The sequence below is a fragment of the Pinus tabuliformis genome, chromosome 4_2 (assembly GCF_031772625.1).
Source record: "Pinus tabuliformis cultivar Carrire ecotype Pingquan chromosome 4_2, CPIR1, whole genome shotgun sequence".
In the NCBI taxonomy this organism is placed as follows: Eukaryota; Viridiplantae; Streptophyta; class Pinopsida; order Pinales; family Pinaceae; genus Pinus; species Pinus tabuliformis.
The window spans coordinates 1064769401-1064788133 of record NC_142304.1 but is presented as its reverse complement, the minus strand read 5'-3'; the positions used below and the strand labels follow the sequence as shown (position 1 = coordinate 1064788133).

The 18733-nt window shown below is 39.2% G+C and overlaps 1 pseudogene; it reads left to right on the top strand.

The window, feature by feature from the left end:
• Nucleotides 1-2870: 2870 nt before the first annotated feature.
• On the top strand, nucleotides 2871-11745 carry LOC149173294 (boron transporter 1-like; annotated as a pseudogene).
• Nucleotides 11746-18733: the final 6988 nt, after the last annotated feature.

Sequence of the window (18733 nt, the reverse complement as noted above, 5' to 3'; positions counted from 1 at the left end):
TTGTGGCATGATTTCAACATCTTCACCTTTTATAATATAGTAAAATATTATTCTTATTTTATGTTTTCTTGGAAAAGAATTATTGATATTTGGAAAGGGAAATAAGCCCTAGGTAGCTAAGCGAAGAGAAAAATGGTCTATGTACTAGGTTCCTGCGCATTCATCGTAGGAGACCTATTGGCATGAGACCGACATTCCTTTTAAGCAATTACACTTTGTCAAGGCGGAGCTGAGTTTGCTGACTTTGGAAGAACACTGATAGCTGATTTTTTACATTTGTAATGACCTTGTGCAGAGTTGGTTTGAAGAGCCCAATGTTAGAGTGTGAAGACTCTCTACAAACCACAAGGACTACATTTTATTGGAGGGAACTCGATGTTCTTGGTGTTGCTGAGTCTCTTCGCTTGAAGCGTAAATGGATACAATGGTATGGCCATAACATCACTTAATTTGATCCTCTTTACTAATCTCCTAATATCATTTCAATACATCAAATTGTTTTGTTTTCATGGAATTCAGAGATACATCAGTAATGTTATTTTGTCTTGGAAATACTAAATTATTTTGTTTTGATATCACCCAGTTTGAGTTGTTCTTTGCAACTACCACTTGATCCTTTAACAAGCATTTGAAATTCAAAGCGTAATAAAGCTCTTTTAGTTTTTTTCCAGAAGAAGATTAGATGTTGCACTTGGTACCATAGGCCTTGTAAAAGGGTTGTACTCCATTTTAGTCTATGGCAGTAGACTGATTTCTAACTACTCCATGTACCCACATATGATATAATATTTTTCTTTTTGGCTCACTGAATATACAAAGAGAAAATTTCTTAACAATATTGCTTAATTTGACAAAATTTTTACTTTTATCTGATACACGAGTGGAGGTAGTCTTAGATTTTACCTATTTCTCAGTATTTGCTCTCCTTCGACAACAACATCATCCTTCAACAAATATATTCCAGCTTGTACAGAGGAAAGTTGATGTTTAGCAGAGGGCCCATAAGAGATCCTCTAATGGAGGCGCAGTAGTTTAGTAGGATCACTGGATGAAGCACATGTATGAATGTATTGTCTTCAATTAGGAAGGCACAATTACCCATCTAGGGGAGGGCATGCATGAATGTCTATTTTATGAATGGTGCAGTTTTCTAAGTGTGTTGGGTGCATGAGTTCATGCGTTTAGTCTACCCTATTGGGTCTTGTATTTGAAGCAGTGTTATCCACACGTGATGGTGATATCCACTAGGTTCATTAGGGTTAGGGATATCCGATGATGCCAAATTCAATGGTTCAAGTCCTATAAAAGCTAGATTGACGAATTACAAAGAAATGATTGGACACACATCTCACTCAAAAATGACGACTCAAAATCCCTATGGAACCTTGCGATATGTTGTTATGGATAGTGCTTACCTGTGACTTTATACCTCTACAACTTCAGCCGAGTTCTATAGGGGGGAATTATAATTTCCCCTAGTGCTAATTCCCCCCACTACTTGACCTCATGGAAGATCTGCTCAGATAGTGGAGCACGAGGCTTGAGGTGGGGTGAGGTGCTTTTTATGCACACATGTGAACCCTTAAAAATGTCATTCCTAGGCTAGGGTGGAACATTGTATCTAGAATAGGTTTCTTGCTAGTTTTACACACTTACCTCATGTTGTCCTCATGTTGTTCTTGCACTTCCTCTCATTCTGAGGATGGTATCTAGGGTAAACCCAAATTATTTGGGGTACGAGGCAATCAACAATACATTCATTAAGAGGTCAACATGTCACTTGTGAGAATTGGTCCTGGTTGTGGAGGGATAACATTCCCCCTCAATTGCTTGGGCTAGACCCAATTGACTAAAATGCTTTTTGAAAAATATATCCTGAGAAAACCCAGGGAACTTTGCCTCATTCTGAGGATGGCACCTAGGCTTAAGTAAATTCCTTAGGGCCTGTTATCACTGAAAATGCTGTAGTAAAATTTTTTTTAGCCTGGCCTAAAGAGTGGGTGTTTTCGCAGCGCCTGAATTCTTTTAGCAGTTTCGCAGCGCCATCTATTTTAGTGATTTCGTAGCAAAAGAATTGACTTTGCACTGGCTGCGCTACGGAATTAGGGATTTGCTCTAAGTTTTCAGTGAAGGCCCAAATTCTAAGCACGCCTATGGTATACTGGCTACAACTGCTGTGGATGAGGTTGAGGTGCTTAAAGGTCTAGTGTTGACTAAAGGATATAACTTTGATATTGTTTGCATACAATGCTCTGATTTATGGATTTTACAAAACAGGGAAGACACAACGAACAACAAGGGCTATGTAAATTTGCTATTCTATAGAAAGTTTCATGGTATTAGTTGGAGTTGATGGGCTCCTGAAATCTGCCCTGTTCAATTCAGATAGCAAGAAAATGTGCGCTTCCAACAATTTTTCTTGTAATTTTCAACCTGAACCTTCTTACTGTCATTTTAGAACTGGCAGGTTGAGTATCGTTCTTGGAATGGCATTGACTCCTAACTAATACAAACCCGAAAGAGTTTTAGCAGATATAAAGGTACTAGTAAATATTTCATCATCTTGTAAACTTTGGTTCCCCAAAATTCCCATGAGTGAAAGGTATTTTGAACCTCTATGATACCCCATTTGGCACAGCAGCTCGTGCTGACATTGTGTCTGATTATTTAGAGAGCAACTGGTCACCATATAAAAATCAGGCAATCGGGGATATTTGGCTGTCACAGGACTTGGATAAATGTTCCCTCTTGCAAGATTTTCCCCTATGGGGACAGCTCATGATACTGGAAGAACCTTTTTAATGAATGGTGTTGTACCTACCAAATTGCCATGCTCAGTTGAAAATGTAGTATGGCCACAAAAAGAACGCATGGATTCATCTAAAAGTGATCTGATAGTTGAGAAAGACGCCATTGATGCTGATTTTGACAATATTTTGAAAACCCTGCCACTGACTAAAGCCTTTCTAATAGTGAAGGCATTCACAAAGAAAGAAGCTATTAGAGCCCGTGTCAGGTCCTCAGCTCAGCAGGAATGTATATCAAAAAATATTCTATGTAATGATCGTGATTATGAATTTGCTCTTTTGACAGGCCTTCCTGATGATGTTACCAAGTATTGTCTTGCACTAATACCTCGCTCAGATTTTCAGTCACTGAGATTTGTTTCGAAAGCATGGAGGAGTTTCATTCTGAGCAATGAATTTTATATGGCAAAGAAAACTAGCTGGCACCCTTGAAGAATGGCTTTATGTGCTGACTGCAGATTCATGTAGTGGCAAAATGCAGTGGCAAGTTCTTGATTCTGCCCGTGGTAAATGGGAATTTCTTCCATCCATGCCTGGTCCTTTGAAGAGAGCTTTTGGGTTTGCTGTGATAGATGAAAAACTAATGGTCGTTGGTGGATTGGTTGATAATGGCTACTCAAAATTGAAGTGTCTCTGCCTATCAACGCTCTTTACTGTAGCGCCCTCTTACGCATACAGAAATCACAATATCCCATACAAATGATATAAAGGCGTCGGTGTCATCTATTAATGTTGACATGGTTACATTGTTGGCTTTTCAAGCTGTGTGGAGAACATGGCGCCAAATAAACTCAACTGAGCTGTAACAACGCTCCACCTTTGGACGCTGACATATGTCTCAACTATGGAGGCCAAATACTGGAGATATCAGGAAAAGTCATTTGTAATGCGGCATTTCTTGTTGCATACTCACCGTCAGGCTTTTCTCCGCTTATGACAAATCGTGTTATTTGTAACAGCGGATTTTTAGAGAGATTTAGATGACTGTAGCATCTGTCTGGTAAAAGGAGGGGTTAATGATAGGAATGGTTTTACTTAATCTTGTGGATTCAGGGCAAACGGCTGGCTTGATTCATGTAAACTCAATAAAGTCCGTTGGACAGGTGGCACAACACAGTATTCAGCAAAGCCATTTGTCGAGAAGGTGTATGAACACATTAAAGAGACTTTAAAGCGAATATGCAACCATTGTTTATCGTTTACCGCTGGTTCGAGCATAAAACTGTAATGCCTGAAGATAAGGAAGGATGGCGCAATTCATACCAAAAATACTGTCAATTCAGGGTTTTCATGACCAAATGTCGATGACAGAGAGCAAAAGTTGATGCAGCAGCTACAAGGAGCAGGTTGCGACAGAGTCATTTATCCCTAAGCATAATTATGTGGTTGATGCCAATGGGTCAGGAAAGACAATTTTTTTCCATGCAATACGGGAGGAAGTGCGTTTGTGAAGGACTATTGTTTAGAAAAAGGTCGAGATACTACATGGGCATAATGAAAACAGAAAGGATTTCGCATTTCTGGTAACCAGTGTAAAGATAAGTTTAACGACCTGTACAAGAAGTTTAAGAGACTAAATGATACCCTCGGAGTAGAAGACGCATCAAAGGTTGTCGAGAATCCCGCTCTCTTGGATTCTGTGGATTGTATTTCTAAGGAGACCAAGGAAGAAATAAGGAAAATTCTGTGTTCCAAGCAGATTTTCTATGAAGAGATGTGCTCTTATGACACTCCAAACAAGCTGTATGAAGCATTGTTCGAAAATGGTGAAGATGCTGCAGAAGATATGCAAAGCCAGCAGATGAGAGTTCAGGAACTGTTGTTGAACAAGTGGAAAGTTGAAATTGAGGCCCAAGCATTAGAGTTTGAAAAGAAGCGGCCTCACTGTAACAAAGGTTTGATTGTCATTTGGTGTGAGAAAACATGAAGTCAAGGTTCCAGATTCAATTACTCAACCTCTTCTTATATCTCCTTTGAGATTAGACTCATCAGACTCTGTTGACATCACATATCAACATGATGACTCTGTCAAATTAAAAATACCAGAAGCAGGGGAAGTTCAGTTTTGTAAGTTGCATTATGGATGGTAGGAATTCAAAGGATTTTGTTGATACTCACAGCATTGTTATGCAGATGTATTATTATCAAGAGGCTATTACCATCATATTGGATATATAATTGCAGAGATGATGCATCTTATAGACCTTTAAAAGAACATTCAGGAAGGGGAATCCAAAGCCCAAGGAGATTGAACAAATATCATTCCGGTTGCTAAATGAGCCATTTACAAATGCTTATCACTACATTCTGGAAATGAAGTCTGTGAACTTTTTGTATAATTTAGGTTTCTAGATGAGGTTTTAAAAGATGGCTCCAGCTGTTCTGATTTTCCTCACTTCAAAGGATGTTATAACCAACAGAAAGAAAGCAGAGAAAATATCTTGAAGACAACGGAGATAGATTTATCTAATCAGGTGATTATTAGAAGACTGTGTTTTTATGATTACACAGCAGTTTCGTAGCGCGCTACGAAACTGCTGTAGATGGTGGTTTTAAAGCGCAGAGCAGCTAGTGTGATACTGTGAGCAGCTAGTTTGACACGGTGAGTGGGAGTTGTGGAAAAGGGATAGCTGTCTATCAAATACTACCTATAGCACATCAGAAACCTGGCATCATTCCATACTTGGGGTTGTTAAATGATTTGGGAACATGTTGCTACACTTTTGGAGAAGGTTGGGAGACATAGACCATTATAATAGGAGCACACCTTCTGGTCATTTAATGAGCCATCAGTGCTCTTAAGCATCCTAAATCACCATCCATTGCACCTGTAGCTCAGCCATATCAAATTAATTGAAGGAGGACAGCTGTTAAAGCATTCAAGAAAGCATCAAGCATACGAGGAGAATGAAATTAGTATTTTATTTTGATTAGGATAGTGTGTAATTATAGTTCAGCATGTTTGTAATTAATGCATTAGTTAGTAGCATGTAGGAATAGTTAATAGCCACCTTCGAGGCTCCCCTCATGCTGGAGGAGGATGCTCGAGGTGTTTTAGTTTGCTTGCCTATATATGGGCCAAGGTTAGATGTAGAAAGGGTTGGATACTTAATAGAAAAAGTGTGTTGTTTTGGGCCATTGTAAGACCTTTTTGACAGTAATAGTAAAACAGAGTTATTCTCTTCTCAAGATTCTCGAAGGATTGTCATGATCAAATGAAGTGATGATGTGTTATACTTTATGTTATTTTATGGTTTTGTTGTATGCAATCACTCAGAATTCATAATTATATGCTCTGACTTCCTGTGTATACAGCAAGCTATGTGTTGGAGGAATATGTTTGACATGTAATGCTAAGAGCCTTGATTTCCATGAGGTCACTGTGTTTTCCTTGTTTACTTGACATTATAGACTCCATAGCCCAATGAGAGCCATTTTGATGTGTTTCCAACCAGTTATGCTTTCATAAGTAAATAAAGAGTTAGCCATCTAGTGTTTAAAGGATTTTATCAAGAGTTATGAGAGAGCCCTCTCTGATCAAAGAGGCTAATCTTTGGTCTAAAGATAGGTTGAAATAGTTACATGAAATCATGCTTGGTTGCAGCCCTCAGTACTGGTTTTGTGATAACAGGGCCAAAGGCCATATCAACATGTCATTGGTGGGAATAGAACCATTGTAGGGAGGATAACAATTATTCCACCTAACCAGTGGAGCTAGACACAATTGACATTAGATGTGTTTGCAGTTAGACAAAGGTGTAGGAATTTTGGAAATGGGGTTTTTGGTGTTTTTGGATGCATCACTGCTTGTAGTGCTCAGGAGCACGAGTATTTCAAAGATCTAGGTTTTGTACCCTGACCTGTATATTAGCTGTGGGGATAAAAATATTATTGGCCTGTTGTAGTGTAGCCTGCATCATCTCACCAGTGAGTTTCTCTTTGGATACTGGTAAAATAGATGGAAACCTGTATAAGTAACATGATCAAGTATACCATGTTTAAAAAAAAAAAAAAAATTGCCACATTTGCTAAGGATTTGCACCATTGGTGTAGCTAGATTGTGGTGGTTGTAGTTCTTCAAGACTATTGAACAAAACTTTATTTGGAAATTAAGTTGTTTATGATTGTCAAATATGACTGATCATTTGAAATTCTTTGCCATCTATTGTTACTAACAGGGTATTTTATAATATTGTGAAATATGGTTTTCTATGCTTTATAGCGCGAGTATTTACTTGTTATGTTGATGTGTAGAGGATATGATATTCAAGTGGTTTTTATGCTGGTTTTGATGATAACATCTCAATGGTGATGGAACCCTTGCTTTGAATCATGCAAGGTTCTAATGGTGAACTGTGAAAGAGAATGCTTATTTTGGATTCTAACCACGAAAATTTTCTCAAAAGTCCAGCCCATAGAAAAAGGTGAAATGTTGTATATAAATGATGTTTGTTTCTGAGCAAGAAGTCTTGTTAAAATTTGCAATATGATACATACTAGTGACTCTGTTTTTGAAGCACGTTTTTTGATTGTGAGTCATAGTTTTTTTCTAGTTATATTTCAAAATTTAAACCTGCTTGTTCTTGATGGTTTTACAAAGGCTTTTAGTGACATTGTATCCTTTTTGAATTAATGCTAGGGGTGCCTTGTTGAGAATAAGGGTATATTCTATGATATTGATGTCTTTTATTCAATGGATTTCATGCACCATATGTTTGCATTGATGATGAAGTAACTCTGTGATTATCTTGATCTACACTGATAGCTCATTGTTGGTGTTGTTTGCTCATGGGTAGGACTGCATTTTTGAACTCTTTGGATTAATGATGGAGATGATCCCTACTCATTGCTTCATGTGATCCTGTGCTTCTTCAGAAGAGGTTGGCTAAGTAGTTGATCATTGTTTTTCCACCTTAGATGTAGCATTCTCTTGTTTGTGTAAGAAATTATACCTGAATTTAGGTTCTTACATTGTTTCATTGGTGATTGACATGTCTTCTTGCCAAAGTTGTTTTGGTTATGATCAAGTTTTGTGAAGTTTTAACAGCGTTGACCCTCTTAGTTGCTTTGTGGTTAGGTGCATGTTCCAGGCCTTGAGCCAACATGAATTGATCTTCTCTCAGTGAGGACAAACATTATCTTTTTTCTTTGGAATATGATCAAAGGATGTCTGGTAACAATTTTTCTTAATGTTGACAACTTTGTTGTTTGTTTCTTTGTTTTTATGCCACCATGTTCCCTCCCAGAAAATGTTGTGCCTAGAGCCCAGTAGACGCATCACTGCTCGTAGTGCTCAGGAGCATGAGTATTTCAAAGATCTAGGTTTTGTACCCTGACCCGTATATTGGCTATGGGGATAAAAATATTATTGGCCTGTTGTAGCGTAGCCTGCATCATCTCACTAGTGAGTTTCTCTTTGGAGACTGGTAAAATAGATGGAAACCTATATAAGTTATGTGATCAAGTATACCATGTCTAAAAAAAAATTATTTTTCCACTTTTGCTAAGGATTTGCACCATTGGTGTAGCTGGATTGTGGTGGTTCTAGTTCTTCAAGACTATTGAACAAAACTTTATTTGGAAATTAAGTTGTTTATGATTGTCAAATATGACTGATCATTTGAAATTCTTTGCCATCTGTTGTTAGTAAACATCAATGTAACAAAGAATAGATCCAAGCAAAAACAAGAGAGCACTTACTTTTTAAATCATTCCATCTGCCCACATCACTTCAATATCCCCGTTTTTGAGACCTATAATATTCTCAATCGAGGATAAATATGATTCTTCGGTATCCATACCTACTTTAGCCTTACACCTTCTTGAAGACCCTTGCTGGAAAATTTGCTCTGTAATTTTGGTCTCATTTACACATTTTGGCTTCAGTTCAATTTCTTTATCATCACTAGACTGATCCTCAAAGGCCAGACTAGCCTTAGCTTTTTTTCTTTTTCTCAAAGATCTCTATTCTGAAGATAGCTCTGTTCTAATACAATACTCAGGTTTTGGCTCCATTTCACAATCTTTCTCAATGTTTGAATCATTTTCTGTTTTCATACAATTCTCAAGTGATGAGATGTTTTGACACACCTTATCATCAACTGATGATTCAACAACACCAGACACTTCTAGTAGCTCTGCAACAGATGCCAGTCGAATAACAATGTCCCCAATACAATAATTGTAATCTGGGTGCTCAATTAGCTCAATTGTAATCGCAGCGCTAAGTTTTTATCTAAATTCAGTGACTGCAAAAAAATAGAATGGGTGTGGATGGTTTCTAAGGTTGAAAAGGAGATGTCAATATGGTGTAATAGATGGTTATCATCAAGGGGGGTAAGTTAGTGCTGGTGAAATCCCTACTTGAAGCCATCCCTATGTACTGAGTGTTTTTTTCCTTTATTCCCAAACAGGTCCTAGAACAGGTAAGAAGACTTAGTTTCAGATTCCTATGGGTTGGGGACAAACAGAAAAAAGAATATTCCTCGGGTCTCATGGAAACAAAATGTTGTTCCTAAAGAGTTGTGAGCATGGGACATTTAAAATCTCCATTACTTGGAAAGAGCCCTGGCTGCGAAATATTTCTAGAGAATTATAGAAGGGAAGGGCTTATTGAGAAAGGTGGTGAGTTGGAAGTACATACAGCCTTTGTCTGTTGAGGATTGTATAAGATCTCCAAATAAATCCTACAATAAATCTGCAGTGATTTGGAAGACGGTGGTGGTGGCCTTTCCGCTGATTGGAAGACAGTTGGTTTGAACTTTGGAAGGTTGGGGGTGGCAACAACACAAGGCAGGGGGATGATCCTTGGCTGCTTATAACCCATAATCCTTCTTTACATTCTCCCTTTGACATAAAATGCGTGCTCCCATAGCCCAAACATGATAAGGCACTGATCTTGCCTTTCATCCACCACCTCAAAACATAGAATCCATTTTTTTTTCCTTTTTTGTTTTCGTTTCCATGCAATAACAGTACTTATTTTTCCACAAAGGAAATGCTTGATGTGCCATTGTTATGCATTTCTGGAGCTTTCATTCCGGCAACAATGATTGCAATTCTTTAATATTTTGATCACAGCGTGGCATCCCAACTTGCCCAACAAAAGGAGTTTAACTTAAGAAAACCTTCTTCATACCATTATGACTTCTCTTAGGATTTTTGGTATGCAAATTACCTCAGTAAATATATATTATTTAGAACTATGTTGTAATTTTTGTCAGAGTTCATGTTTAGGTTCAACTGTCACTGGCTACCCTATTCTGGAAGAGCTCTTGCTCTCCTGAAGACATCTTGATCTAACTCTTCATTCTTTGTTTTCACCTCCATAAAAAATATCTAGTGGATTCATAAATTTTCCTTTTATTGTGGCAGACTATTTTATGTGGTCTTGTTGGCATACCTCCTTCAAATGGTGTTATTCCTCAATCTCCCATGCACATGAAAAGCTTAGCTACCCTCAAACATCAGGTACCAATATATTGGAATTATCAATTGCAACTTCTCAGGGCAAAGACACAATTCAAACATTTTATAGATGAGTAACTTACAAGTACTTTTGTTACAGTTGGTGCTTAGCAAGTTAGTGACAACAGTTCGGAAAAGTATGTAGAAAAATTCAACCTTAGGGAAATTATGCGGAAACATGCAAGAAGCCTATGAGAAAATGCAGAGCCCAATGGTTTATCAGCCTCCACCTGCCTTGGTAATGGTCTTATTTTTGAGTTTGGGTGTTTCATTTTATCTAATTTTCCTCTCCCTTTATTTATTTGTCTTGTCATGTCCCAACCATTTATGCAGGCACCTAAGGAATTGAAAGAGACCACAATTCAGTTGGCCGCAAGTACTGGGAATATGGATGCCCTAGTTGATGAATCGATTTTTAATGTTGACAAGGACGTGGATGACTTGCTTCCTGTTGAGGTGAAAGAACAGCAATTGAGTAATTTGTTGCAATCTCTGATGGTGGTTGGCTGCCTTGCAGCAATGCCCATCATTAGAAAGATCCCAACTTCTATGCTTTGGGGTTACTTTACCTTCATGGCCATAGAGAGTTTGCCAGGAAATCAATTTTGGGAAAGGATATTGTTTCTTTTCACTACTCCAAGCCGTAGATACAAGTATGAACTTTATTCAAACTATAATGTGATTGAATTTAATGCTTGTAATATAGTTTTCAAAGCTGATCAATGTTGAATTGATGGTTACAGAGAACTTTAGGAGTATCATGCTACATTTCTTGAAATGGTGCCTTTCAAGACAATTGCCACTTTCACCATTTTCCAGACATGTTATTTGCTGGCATGTTTTGGTATCACATGGGTGCCTATAGATGGTGTTCTCTTCCCACTACTGATCATGTTGTAACTTGTTAGTCCCAGCGAGGCAGTATATCCTTCCCAAGTTTTTCAAAGGAGCACATCTTCAAGAATTGGATGTAGCAGAGTATGAAGAAGCCCCTAGAATGCCATGCAATATAACAGTGAGTGCAAGACACATATCAAACAAATTTTAAAAATATTACTCAATTCTATTTCATAAGCCCTGCAGCATGAACAGTAATAAATTGAACTGTAACATATATTGATTGCAGGAAGCTGGAATTCAGGGGTTCGGACTAGGAAGCATGGGAACAGGTGAAAATGATGGCGAAGTTTTGGATGAGATGATTACACGAAGTCGTGGTGAGGTCAAACACACATATAGTCCACGGATAACTAGCTCGAGTGATTGCACACCAATTCATGGATCTGAGTCTGCATTAAGTCCCCAAATTGCAGAAGCTAAACAAATATATAGCCCTCGTATAAGTGAGATCAGACAGACACATAGCCCTCACAGAGGGGAAAAGCATTCGGGCATTCCCCTAGTTAGTCAAGGAAAAAATATGAGTCCAAGTGCATTTGGTTTGAGGCCACATAAACCAACTTCCAATTAGGTGTTTGGAGTCTAAATCCTCGGCCAGTAATCTTTCCCTTGAGTGAGCATATCTTATGTTGAATAGTACATATTTTGTTGGCTTATCATTATTTAATCATTGTGCCATAAATCACTCAGTTGTATTTGGTGTGTCTTCACAAAGAACCTCTGTCCATCTCAGAGGACAGGGTAGACCATATAGTGCGTGTAAAAAAATGTAATGGAAGTCGAGCTTGAAGTATTTCTGTTTTCTTGAAGCATGAAATCTATTATGTCAGTCTTGTGGTTCTGTAGACCCTGGGCATGCCAAATAAGCATGGTGGTATTAAAGGGTCCTGTGAGTGGTTTGAGCTTCATAGAAAGTCATCCTTCTTCTACCAGTTGGATCTTAACCACAAAGTTTGCAGCCTTTAATGTTTCATTGAAATAAAAAATGTGGAAATTAAACTTGACAAATGAAAGGGAAATGGTAAGGCTTACAATATTAGAACTTCTGTAAATGTTTAGCCATTACCTTTAAAAACTAACCAAGGGCAATGTCAAATGATCAAGGATATGTTGAGATGGAAATATCTATTTTTCATGACAGTAAAACATTTAGATAATGGAAATAAAGAATATGTGCATTCAAGTTAAATCAGATTTATCTTGAATGGTTGGGAAGATTTGTTATTATCTTTAATAATTTAAGTCTTGTAAAGCAAATTCAGAAGGAATAATTTAAGTCTTGTAAAGCAACAAACTTGAATAAAAACAAAGAATATGAAGCCATATACAAGGAATATGAAGTCTGTGTGTTACGTTAATTTATGAGAAGTTTTATGCTCTGTAGTATAATCTGTGAGAAAATTGGCTACAATATTCAACAAACGGGACATTATGAGTTTCTAAATGTGTGCTATTATATGCTATGAATTTTCTAACCGATATCTTGAAAACGCGGTCTGCACTTGCCATCTATGCCTGAGTTCTGCAGTGGTTTGTTACTTTCAAGCCATGCCTAATGTCATATTGTTTGTTGCAACTTTAATGTAGACAGCTAACCAGGAAGGCATTGGGTCATTCATAGAGGATGCTTAGGCATGATTCCAGGCTTTTGAAAATAATTGTGATTTCCATCACTAGTCATAGCACTTGATAGAAAGTTGGGATATTCATGAGTGTGAATTTATGTTTGTGTGTTTACATACTTTCTTATGAATTAACTAATGCTCAGTAGCAGTAGACATTGGACAAGTATATTTGTATACTTCTGTTTTAAACTGAAACAAATCCAGGGCTAAAAGGAATGGATTGATTGCACTAGTCATCCTTCTATAACTTTCCAACATAGGCTGGAGTAAATAGATTGTAATTTGGGTAATTTTTCTAACTGCAAACAGGAACATACTTGTGTATTGGAAGGGAAGCTATGATGGCCATTATGTCAGGCCAGGTGATCGCACTCCCTTGATCGTGAGCACGATTGTGATCAAGATGGAAGACTTCATAGTCTAGATTGATTTTTTAGCAGTGATAGTTAGTGGGCTCATTCACAAAAGCTTCTATTTCACTAATCCTTTTTATAGAGTTGTCAGATTCAATTTCCAAAGGTTTTAATTACACTATAGAGTTGAGTTCTGAGAGAGTTGTGAATCATAGTGTTAAGTATAGTAGCTATGACACTTGAATGAAAAAAAGCATAGTAGAGGTATTAGACTCTGTTATAAGCTTACCTACATATTATAAGGGACTTGGTTGGTTTTTTTATAATTTTATAAACAAGTTCCATGTCGTGGAAATGTGAAAAAAAAATAGTGATATTGCCACCATGTGGCTCTTGTCATATATGGTTTTATACTTCTTCAAAAAATTCTCTAAGAGTTCACAATGCTAAAATTAACTAGGACTTTACAAAGTTTTATTATTTAGTGAAAGACTCGCCAAGATCTTACAAGATTTTATAATTGAGTAAAATATTCACCATTCCTGGTGAGATATTTGCCAAAAAATTATATATACATATTATATTATTGATAAAATTGCCTTCCATTTTTCCTATATACCATGGAGATTCGCCCATTTATTATATTTATAAATTTAGGGGGCGTTCTTAAAATTTTCCCTGGTCATGCTACTATTGTCTTTTAGTTCTATACCTCCTTTGAAAACTTGTATCTTTTGTCAACGCTACTTAAGCATCTAGTGCCAAATCCTCTATAGAAGGAAGGACTTGTTCCTCTTCCTAGTCTATCATCGAAGGCTCATGGAGTTTTAAATTCTCTACATTCACCACTAAGTAAATGCATATGTATGGGGGTATTTGTTGAGATTGCAACAAGATGATGGAGCTTAGTGAAAAGAGTCGCCTTCACTAAGTGGGCCCGCAGGCAAATTATGGCGCAAGTTCTATTTTTGATCACAGTGTGGATGATCACAGTGTGGGTGACCACAGTGTGAGTGATCACAATGTGAGTGATCACAATGTGGGTGACCAAAGTGTGGGTGACCACAGTGTGGGTGATCAAAGTATATTTTTAGACTGGCTGTCAAAAATAGAAAAGTCAAATATTATTGTCTCATAATAATATTTGGACTATAAACTTAATCTTATTCTCTTGGAGCACTTCAGTTTGAGCTACAGATGTGGCCCATGCAACTGTCAGAAGGAAGTACGCTTTTCTTATGATTCAGTTGAGTTGTTGCACGCATGACTTCAGTTAGAACTCAATCAGTTGAGTTTGGTGGAGTTGATTGTGGAGTTGATGGAGTTGTGTTCAGTTTGACTTGGTTAAACTAGTTGTAGTTAGTCTAACTGCAAATAGACTAATGATGAGTTGTTAAACTAATTATTAACTCATAATACAACTATAGAATACATCAGTTAACTCAGTTGCATGTCAGTGCATGTTCAGTTCAGCAGGGACAGGTGTTAGAGAATCAGATTGCTATCAGTTGTGACTATAGTTGTGCATCAGATCTTGCACAATCAAGGGATTGAGTATGCCAATGAGTTTGCTCATGTATTTTCCTAGTTTGTAGCTTCTACTCACGTCTTACACATTGTGAGTGATTCTTTGGAGGTGAAATACGAGTTTGGTAGACCATTCTCATTCATTCTTGAGCAGGTATTGAGCAGTGGAGGCAGGCAAGCAGTGGAATAGATTTGGAGATCAGATCTTAGTTGTATTGTGTGTAACAGGTGGAGCTGGTACTAGATTGCTTGTGATAAGCATTGTACTTTGTAATGTTACATGGTCTCAATCATTAATATATAGATAGTGTGGGGTTTTTAGCGAGATGTTTTCCCCGTGTTACATACTATGTTAATGTGTGAATGCTCTTGATGTTTTATTGTTATTAATGCTGCTATATTGATGATCAACGTAGAGGAGCTTATGTATTGTGTATGCATTCCGCAATAGTACATGATCAAATTAATCTCTGTTGAACATGTGTTAAATTATTCAAAATTTCTACATGGTATCGGAGCTCTTTGATTTGTAGAAAAAGTTCTACAGGATATCAAAGCGAGGATTGATCATCAGATCTATTATTCAGAAAGTGGTTACATTCTATTTCTTCAGGCAGAGTCTGTAATCGGGCCAGGTAGCCTCTGGATTCATCCTTCCTTTGGAAGGTGAGATATCCAGTGAATGCCCATACAGACAATCTCTGTACGAGAAATATTGTGTTCTCATGAATCTTAGATCCGAGGCGGTTGAGTTTGGAGCTGGTGGAAAATCGAATTTGCAGCAGTGTTGTTGAAATGTATTTCAACGGATTGCAAATGTTATTCCAAAGCAAGAGTGACCTGGCACTCAAGGATAAACTCAGAAACAATAAAGGTGAGAATGGATCTTCATCAAAGGTATCTGATGAAGAGAATTGCGCTTTGGCTGCCAAAGCAAAGAAGGGGAAGAACAAGAAAGCTTCTCATTCCAGTGCAAAAGGCAAGAAGCAGGACATGTCCAAGGTGAAGTGTTTTCATTGTCACCAGCACGAACACTATGCCACTAATTGTCCGCAGAAGAAGAAGAACAAGCAGGCTGCTGGATCTTCAGCAGGAGAGGCTCTAGCCTCATAGTTTGAGCTTGATTTTTCATTGATCGCATGCTTGGTTTCAAGTGTGATGGGATCAGTGTGGTTCTTGGACAGTGGTGTGTCTTTTCACATGACAGGAGATAGAGATTTGTTCTCTGATCTGGAGGAAAAAGATCTTGGAGTGCACATCGAGATGGGCGATGATGGTAGATACAGTGCGACCGGTATCGGTACCATTTCCTTTGAGAGGGAGTCTAGTAAACCCTTCGTATTGAAGGAAGTCATGCATGTTCTAGGATTGACGAAGAATATCATCTCAGTGGCGATGTTAGAAGACAAGTGGTATGATGTTGTTTTCAGCAAGGGAAAGGCTTTCCTGCGCAGCAAGACAACTGGTGAGACCCGGAAGATAGGGGTTCGAGTGAGGAACCTTTATCAGTTGCATGTAGATGGATGCGCAGCAATGGCGGGCAAGGCAGAAGGATTGGTGAGCCGGGATGATGGCGAGTTGTGGCACAGGAGATTGGGTCACCTTCACCATGGAGACTTGAATATACTGTAGCAGATCACTACAGGGCTTCCTAAAGGCACACTTGCGCAGTCAGATCAGTGCAAGGGGTGTACTTTGGGGAAGTTTGTGAAAGCCACCTTTCACGAGAAGGATAGTCACGCCACGACGATCCTTGAGAGAATTCACACAGACGTGTGTGGACCTTTCTCAGTTGCTTCAACAGCAAAACACAAGTATTATGTGATTTTTGTTGATGATTTCTCTCGTAAGTGCTGGATCTTCTTCGTGTAGAAGAAGAGCGAGACATCTTCAAAGTTCTATGAATTCAAAGCACTGGTCGAGAAGGAGTCGGGGAAGAAGGTGAAGGCTCTTAGGAGAGATAATGGTGGTGAATACATCTCGGACGAGTTCAAGGATTTCTGCAAGGCAGAAGGGATTCGTAGAGAGCTCATAGCTCCCCATAACCCACAGCAGAATGGGGTAGCTGAGCGGAAGAACAGAACGATTGTGGGTGCTGCACGGGCAATGTTGCATGATCATGGCCTACCCCTTCACTTGTGGGCGGAAGCATGAAATACAACAGTTTATGTGCAGAACCGTTGTCCTCATAGGATACTTGGCATGAGTACACCTGAGGAGACTTATTCTGGTAAGAAGCCTGATCTTTCTCATTTGAGGATTTTTGGTGCTAACGTTTACATGCATGTGACGAAGGATGCCAGGAAGAAGTTGGAGCCGACCGCAGAGGTTGGGATATTTGTGGGGTACACTGATACACCCCACAACTATCGTGTGTATTTTCCAAACAGTGGTAAAACTGTTGTGCGACGGGATATAAAATTTCAGGAGGAGAAAGCCATGAAGTGTTCGCTTGAGAGGGAGCTACACTTGCATGCAGATGAGCAGCTATTAGTTCCTAAGGATGAGCTTCAGGACGTGGATCAGCCACAGGACGAAGTTCATGGAGTGGAAGAGACCACTCATGCAGCGCCAACCATCAGAGGGGGAAAGCGCTTGACAGAAGCTGAGCGACTGGCTCAAGATGCAGAGAAAGTTGTAGGACCACGTACAGCCCAACACAGGCAGAGACAGTCACCTGATCGGTACACTAGATATATGGCTCTGATGAGCAAGTGTGTTGTGACTGAACCATCCTATTTCGAGGAAGCTGTAGAGGATCCCGCATTGGTAGATGCCATGGTGGAAGAGTATGATTCTATTGTCAGAAACAGTGCATGGGATATTGTTCCTAGACCGGAAGGGAAATCAGTGGTGGGTTCAAGATGGATCTACAAGGTCAAGCAGGAAGCTGATGGGAGTGTGGAGAAGTACAAGGAAAGATTTGTTGCTCGAGGCTTTTCACAGATAGAGGGGATCGATTATGAGGAGACCTTTGCACCTATCGCAAGGTATTCTTCCATATGGACGATTCTTGCTCTCTCAGCGCAGATGGGATGGCACATTCATCAGATGGACGTGAAGACTGCGTTCCTCAATGGAGTCATTGAGGAGGAGGTGTACATTGAGCAGCCCGAAGGCTTTGAGGTCTTCAGCAGCGAGTCGCATGTGTGCAGGCTCAAGAGAGCGTTGTATGGGTTGAATCAAGCACCACGTGCTTGGTACACACGGATAGACAGCTATTTCGCAGGACTTGGATTCTCCAAGAGCGAGGCGGATCCTAACCTATACCAGATTGTGGTGGAGGGTAAGTTGCTTATCATTGTACTGTATGTTGATGATTTGATTCTAACAGGTGATGAGCTGTTGATACTGTCATGCAAGAAGGATCTTGCTACAGAGTTTGAGATGAAGGACTTGGGACTCCTTCACTATTTCCTAGGATTGGAAATATGGCAGCGCAGTGGTGGACTGTTTGTTTCTTAGGGCAAGTATGCTCGGGAGATACTGGAGAAGTTCAACATGCATGGCTGCAAGCCTGTTGATACTCCTCTTCCTGGAGGTTGGAGGAAGGAGGATGCCACTTCGGGAGAAGAAGTGGATGCTACTGTTTATCGACAGTTGGTGGGGTCACTGATGTATTTGGTCAATACACGACCTGATATATGCTATGCAGTTAACCAGCTTTCACAAGCTATGGTTAAGCCTACCAAGCTCTTCTGGAAGGTGGGCAAGCATGTATTGCACTACTTGAGAGGCACATCGGGATATGGTTTGTGGTACAGACAGGAGGATGAGGTGAAGCTATGTGGCTTCACGGATGCAGATTGGGCAGGGAACCCAATGGACAGAAAGAGCACATCAGGAGGGGTCTTCAGTATTGGATTGACAACAGTTTCTTGGTACAGCAGGAAGCAGAGATCTGTGGCACTCAGTTCAGCGGAGGCCGAGTATATGGCAGCAAGTTTGGCTGCATGCAAGGCTATATGGATGAGGAAGATCCTGGTTGGTTTGTTCGGTTCTCATTTGGATCCTACTGTGATTTACTGTGATAACCAGAGTTGCATTAAACTCT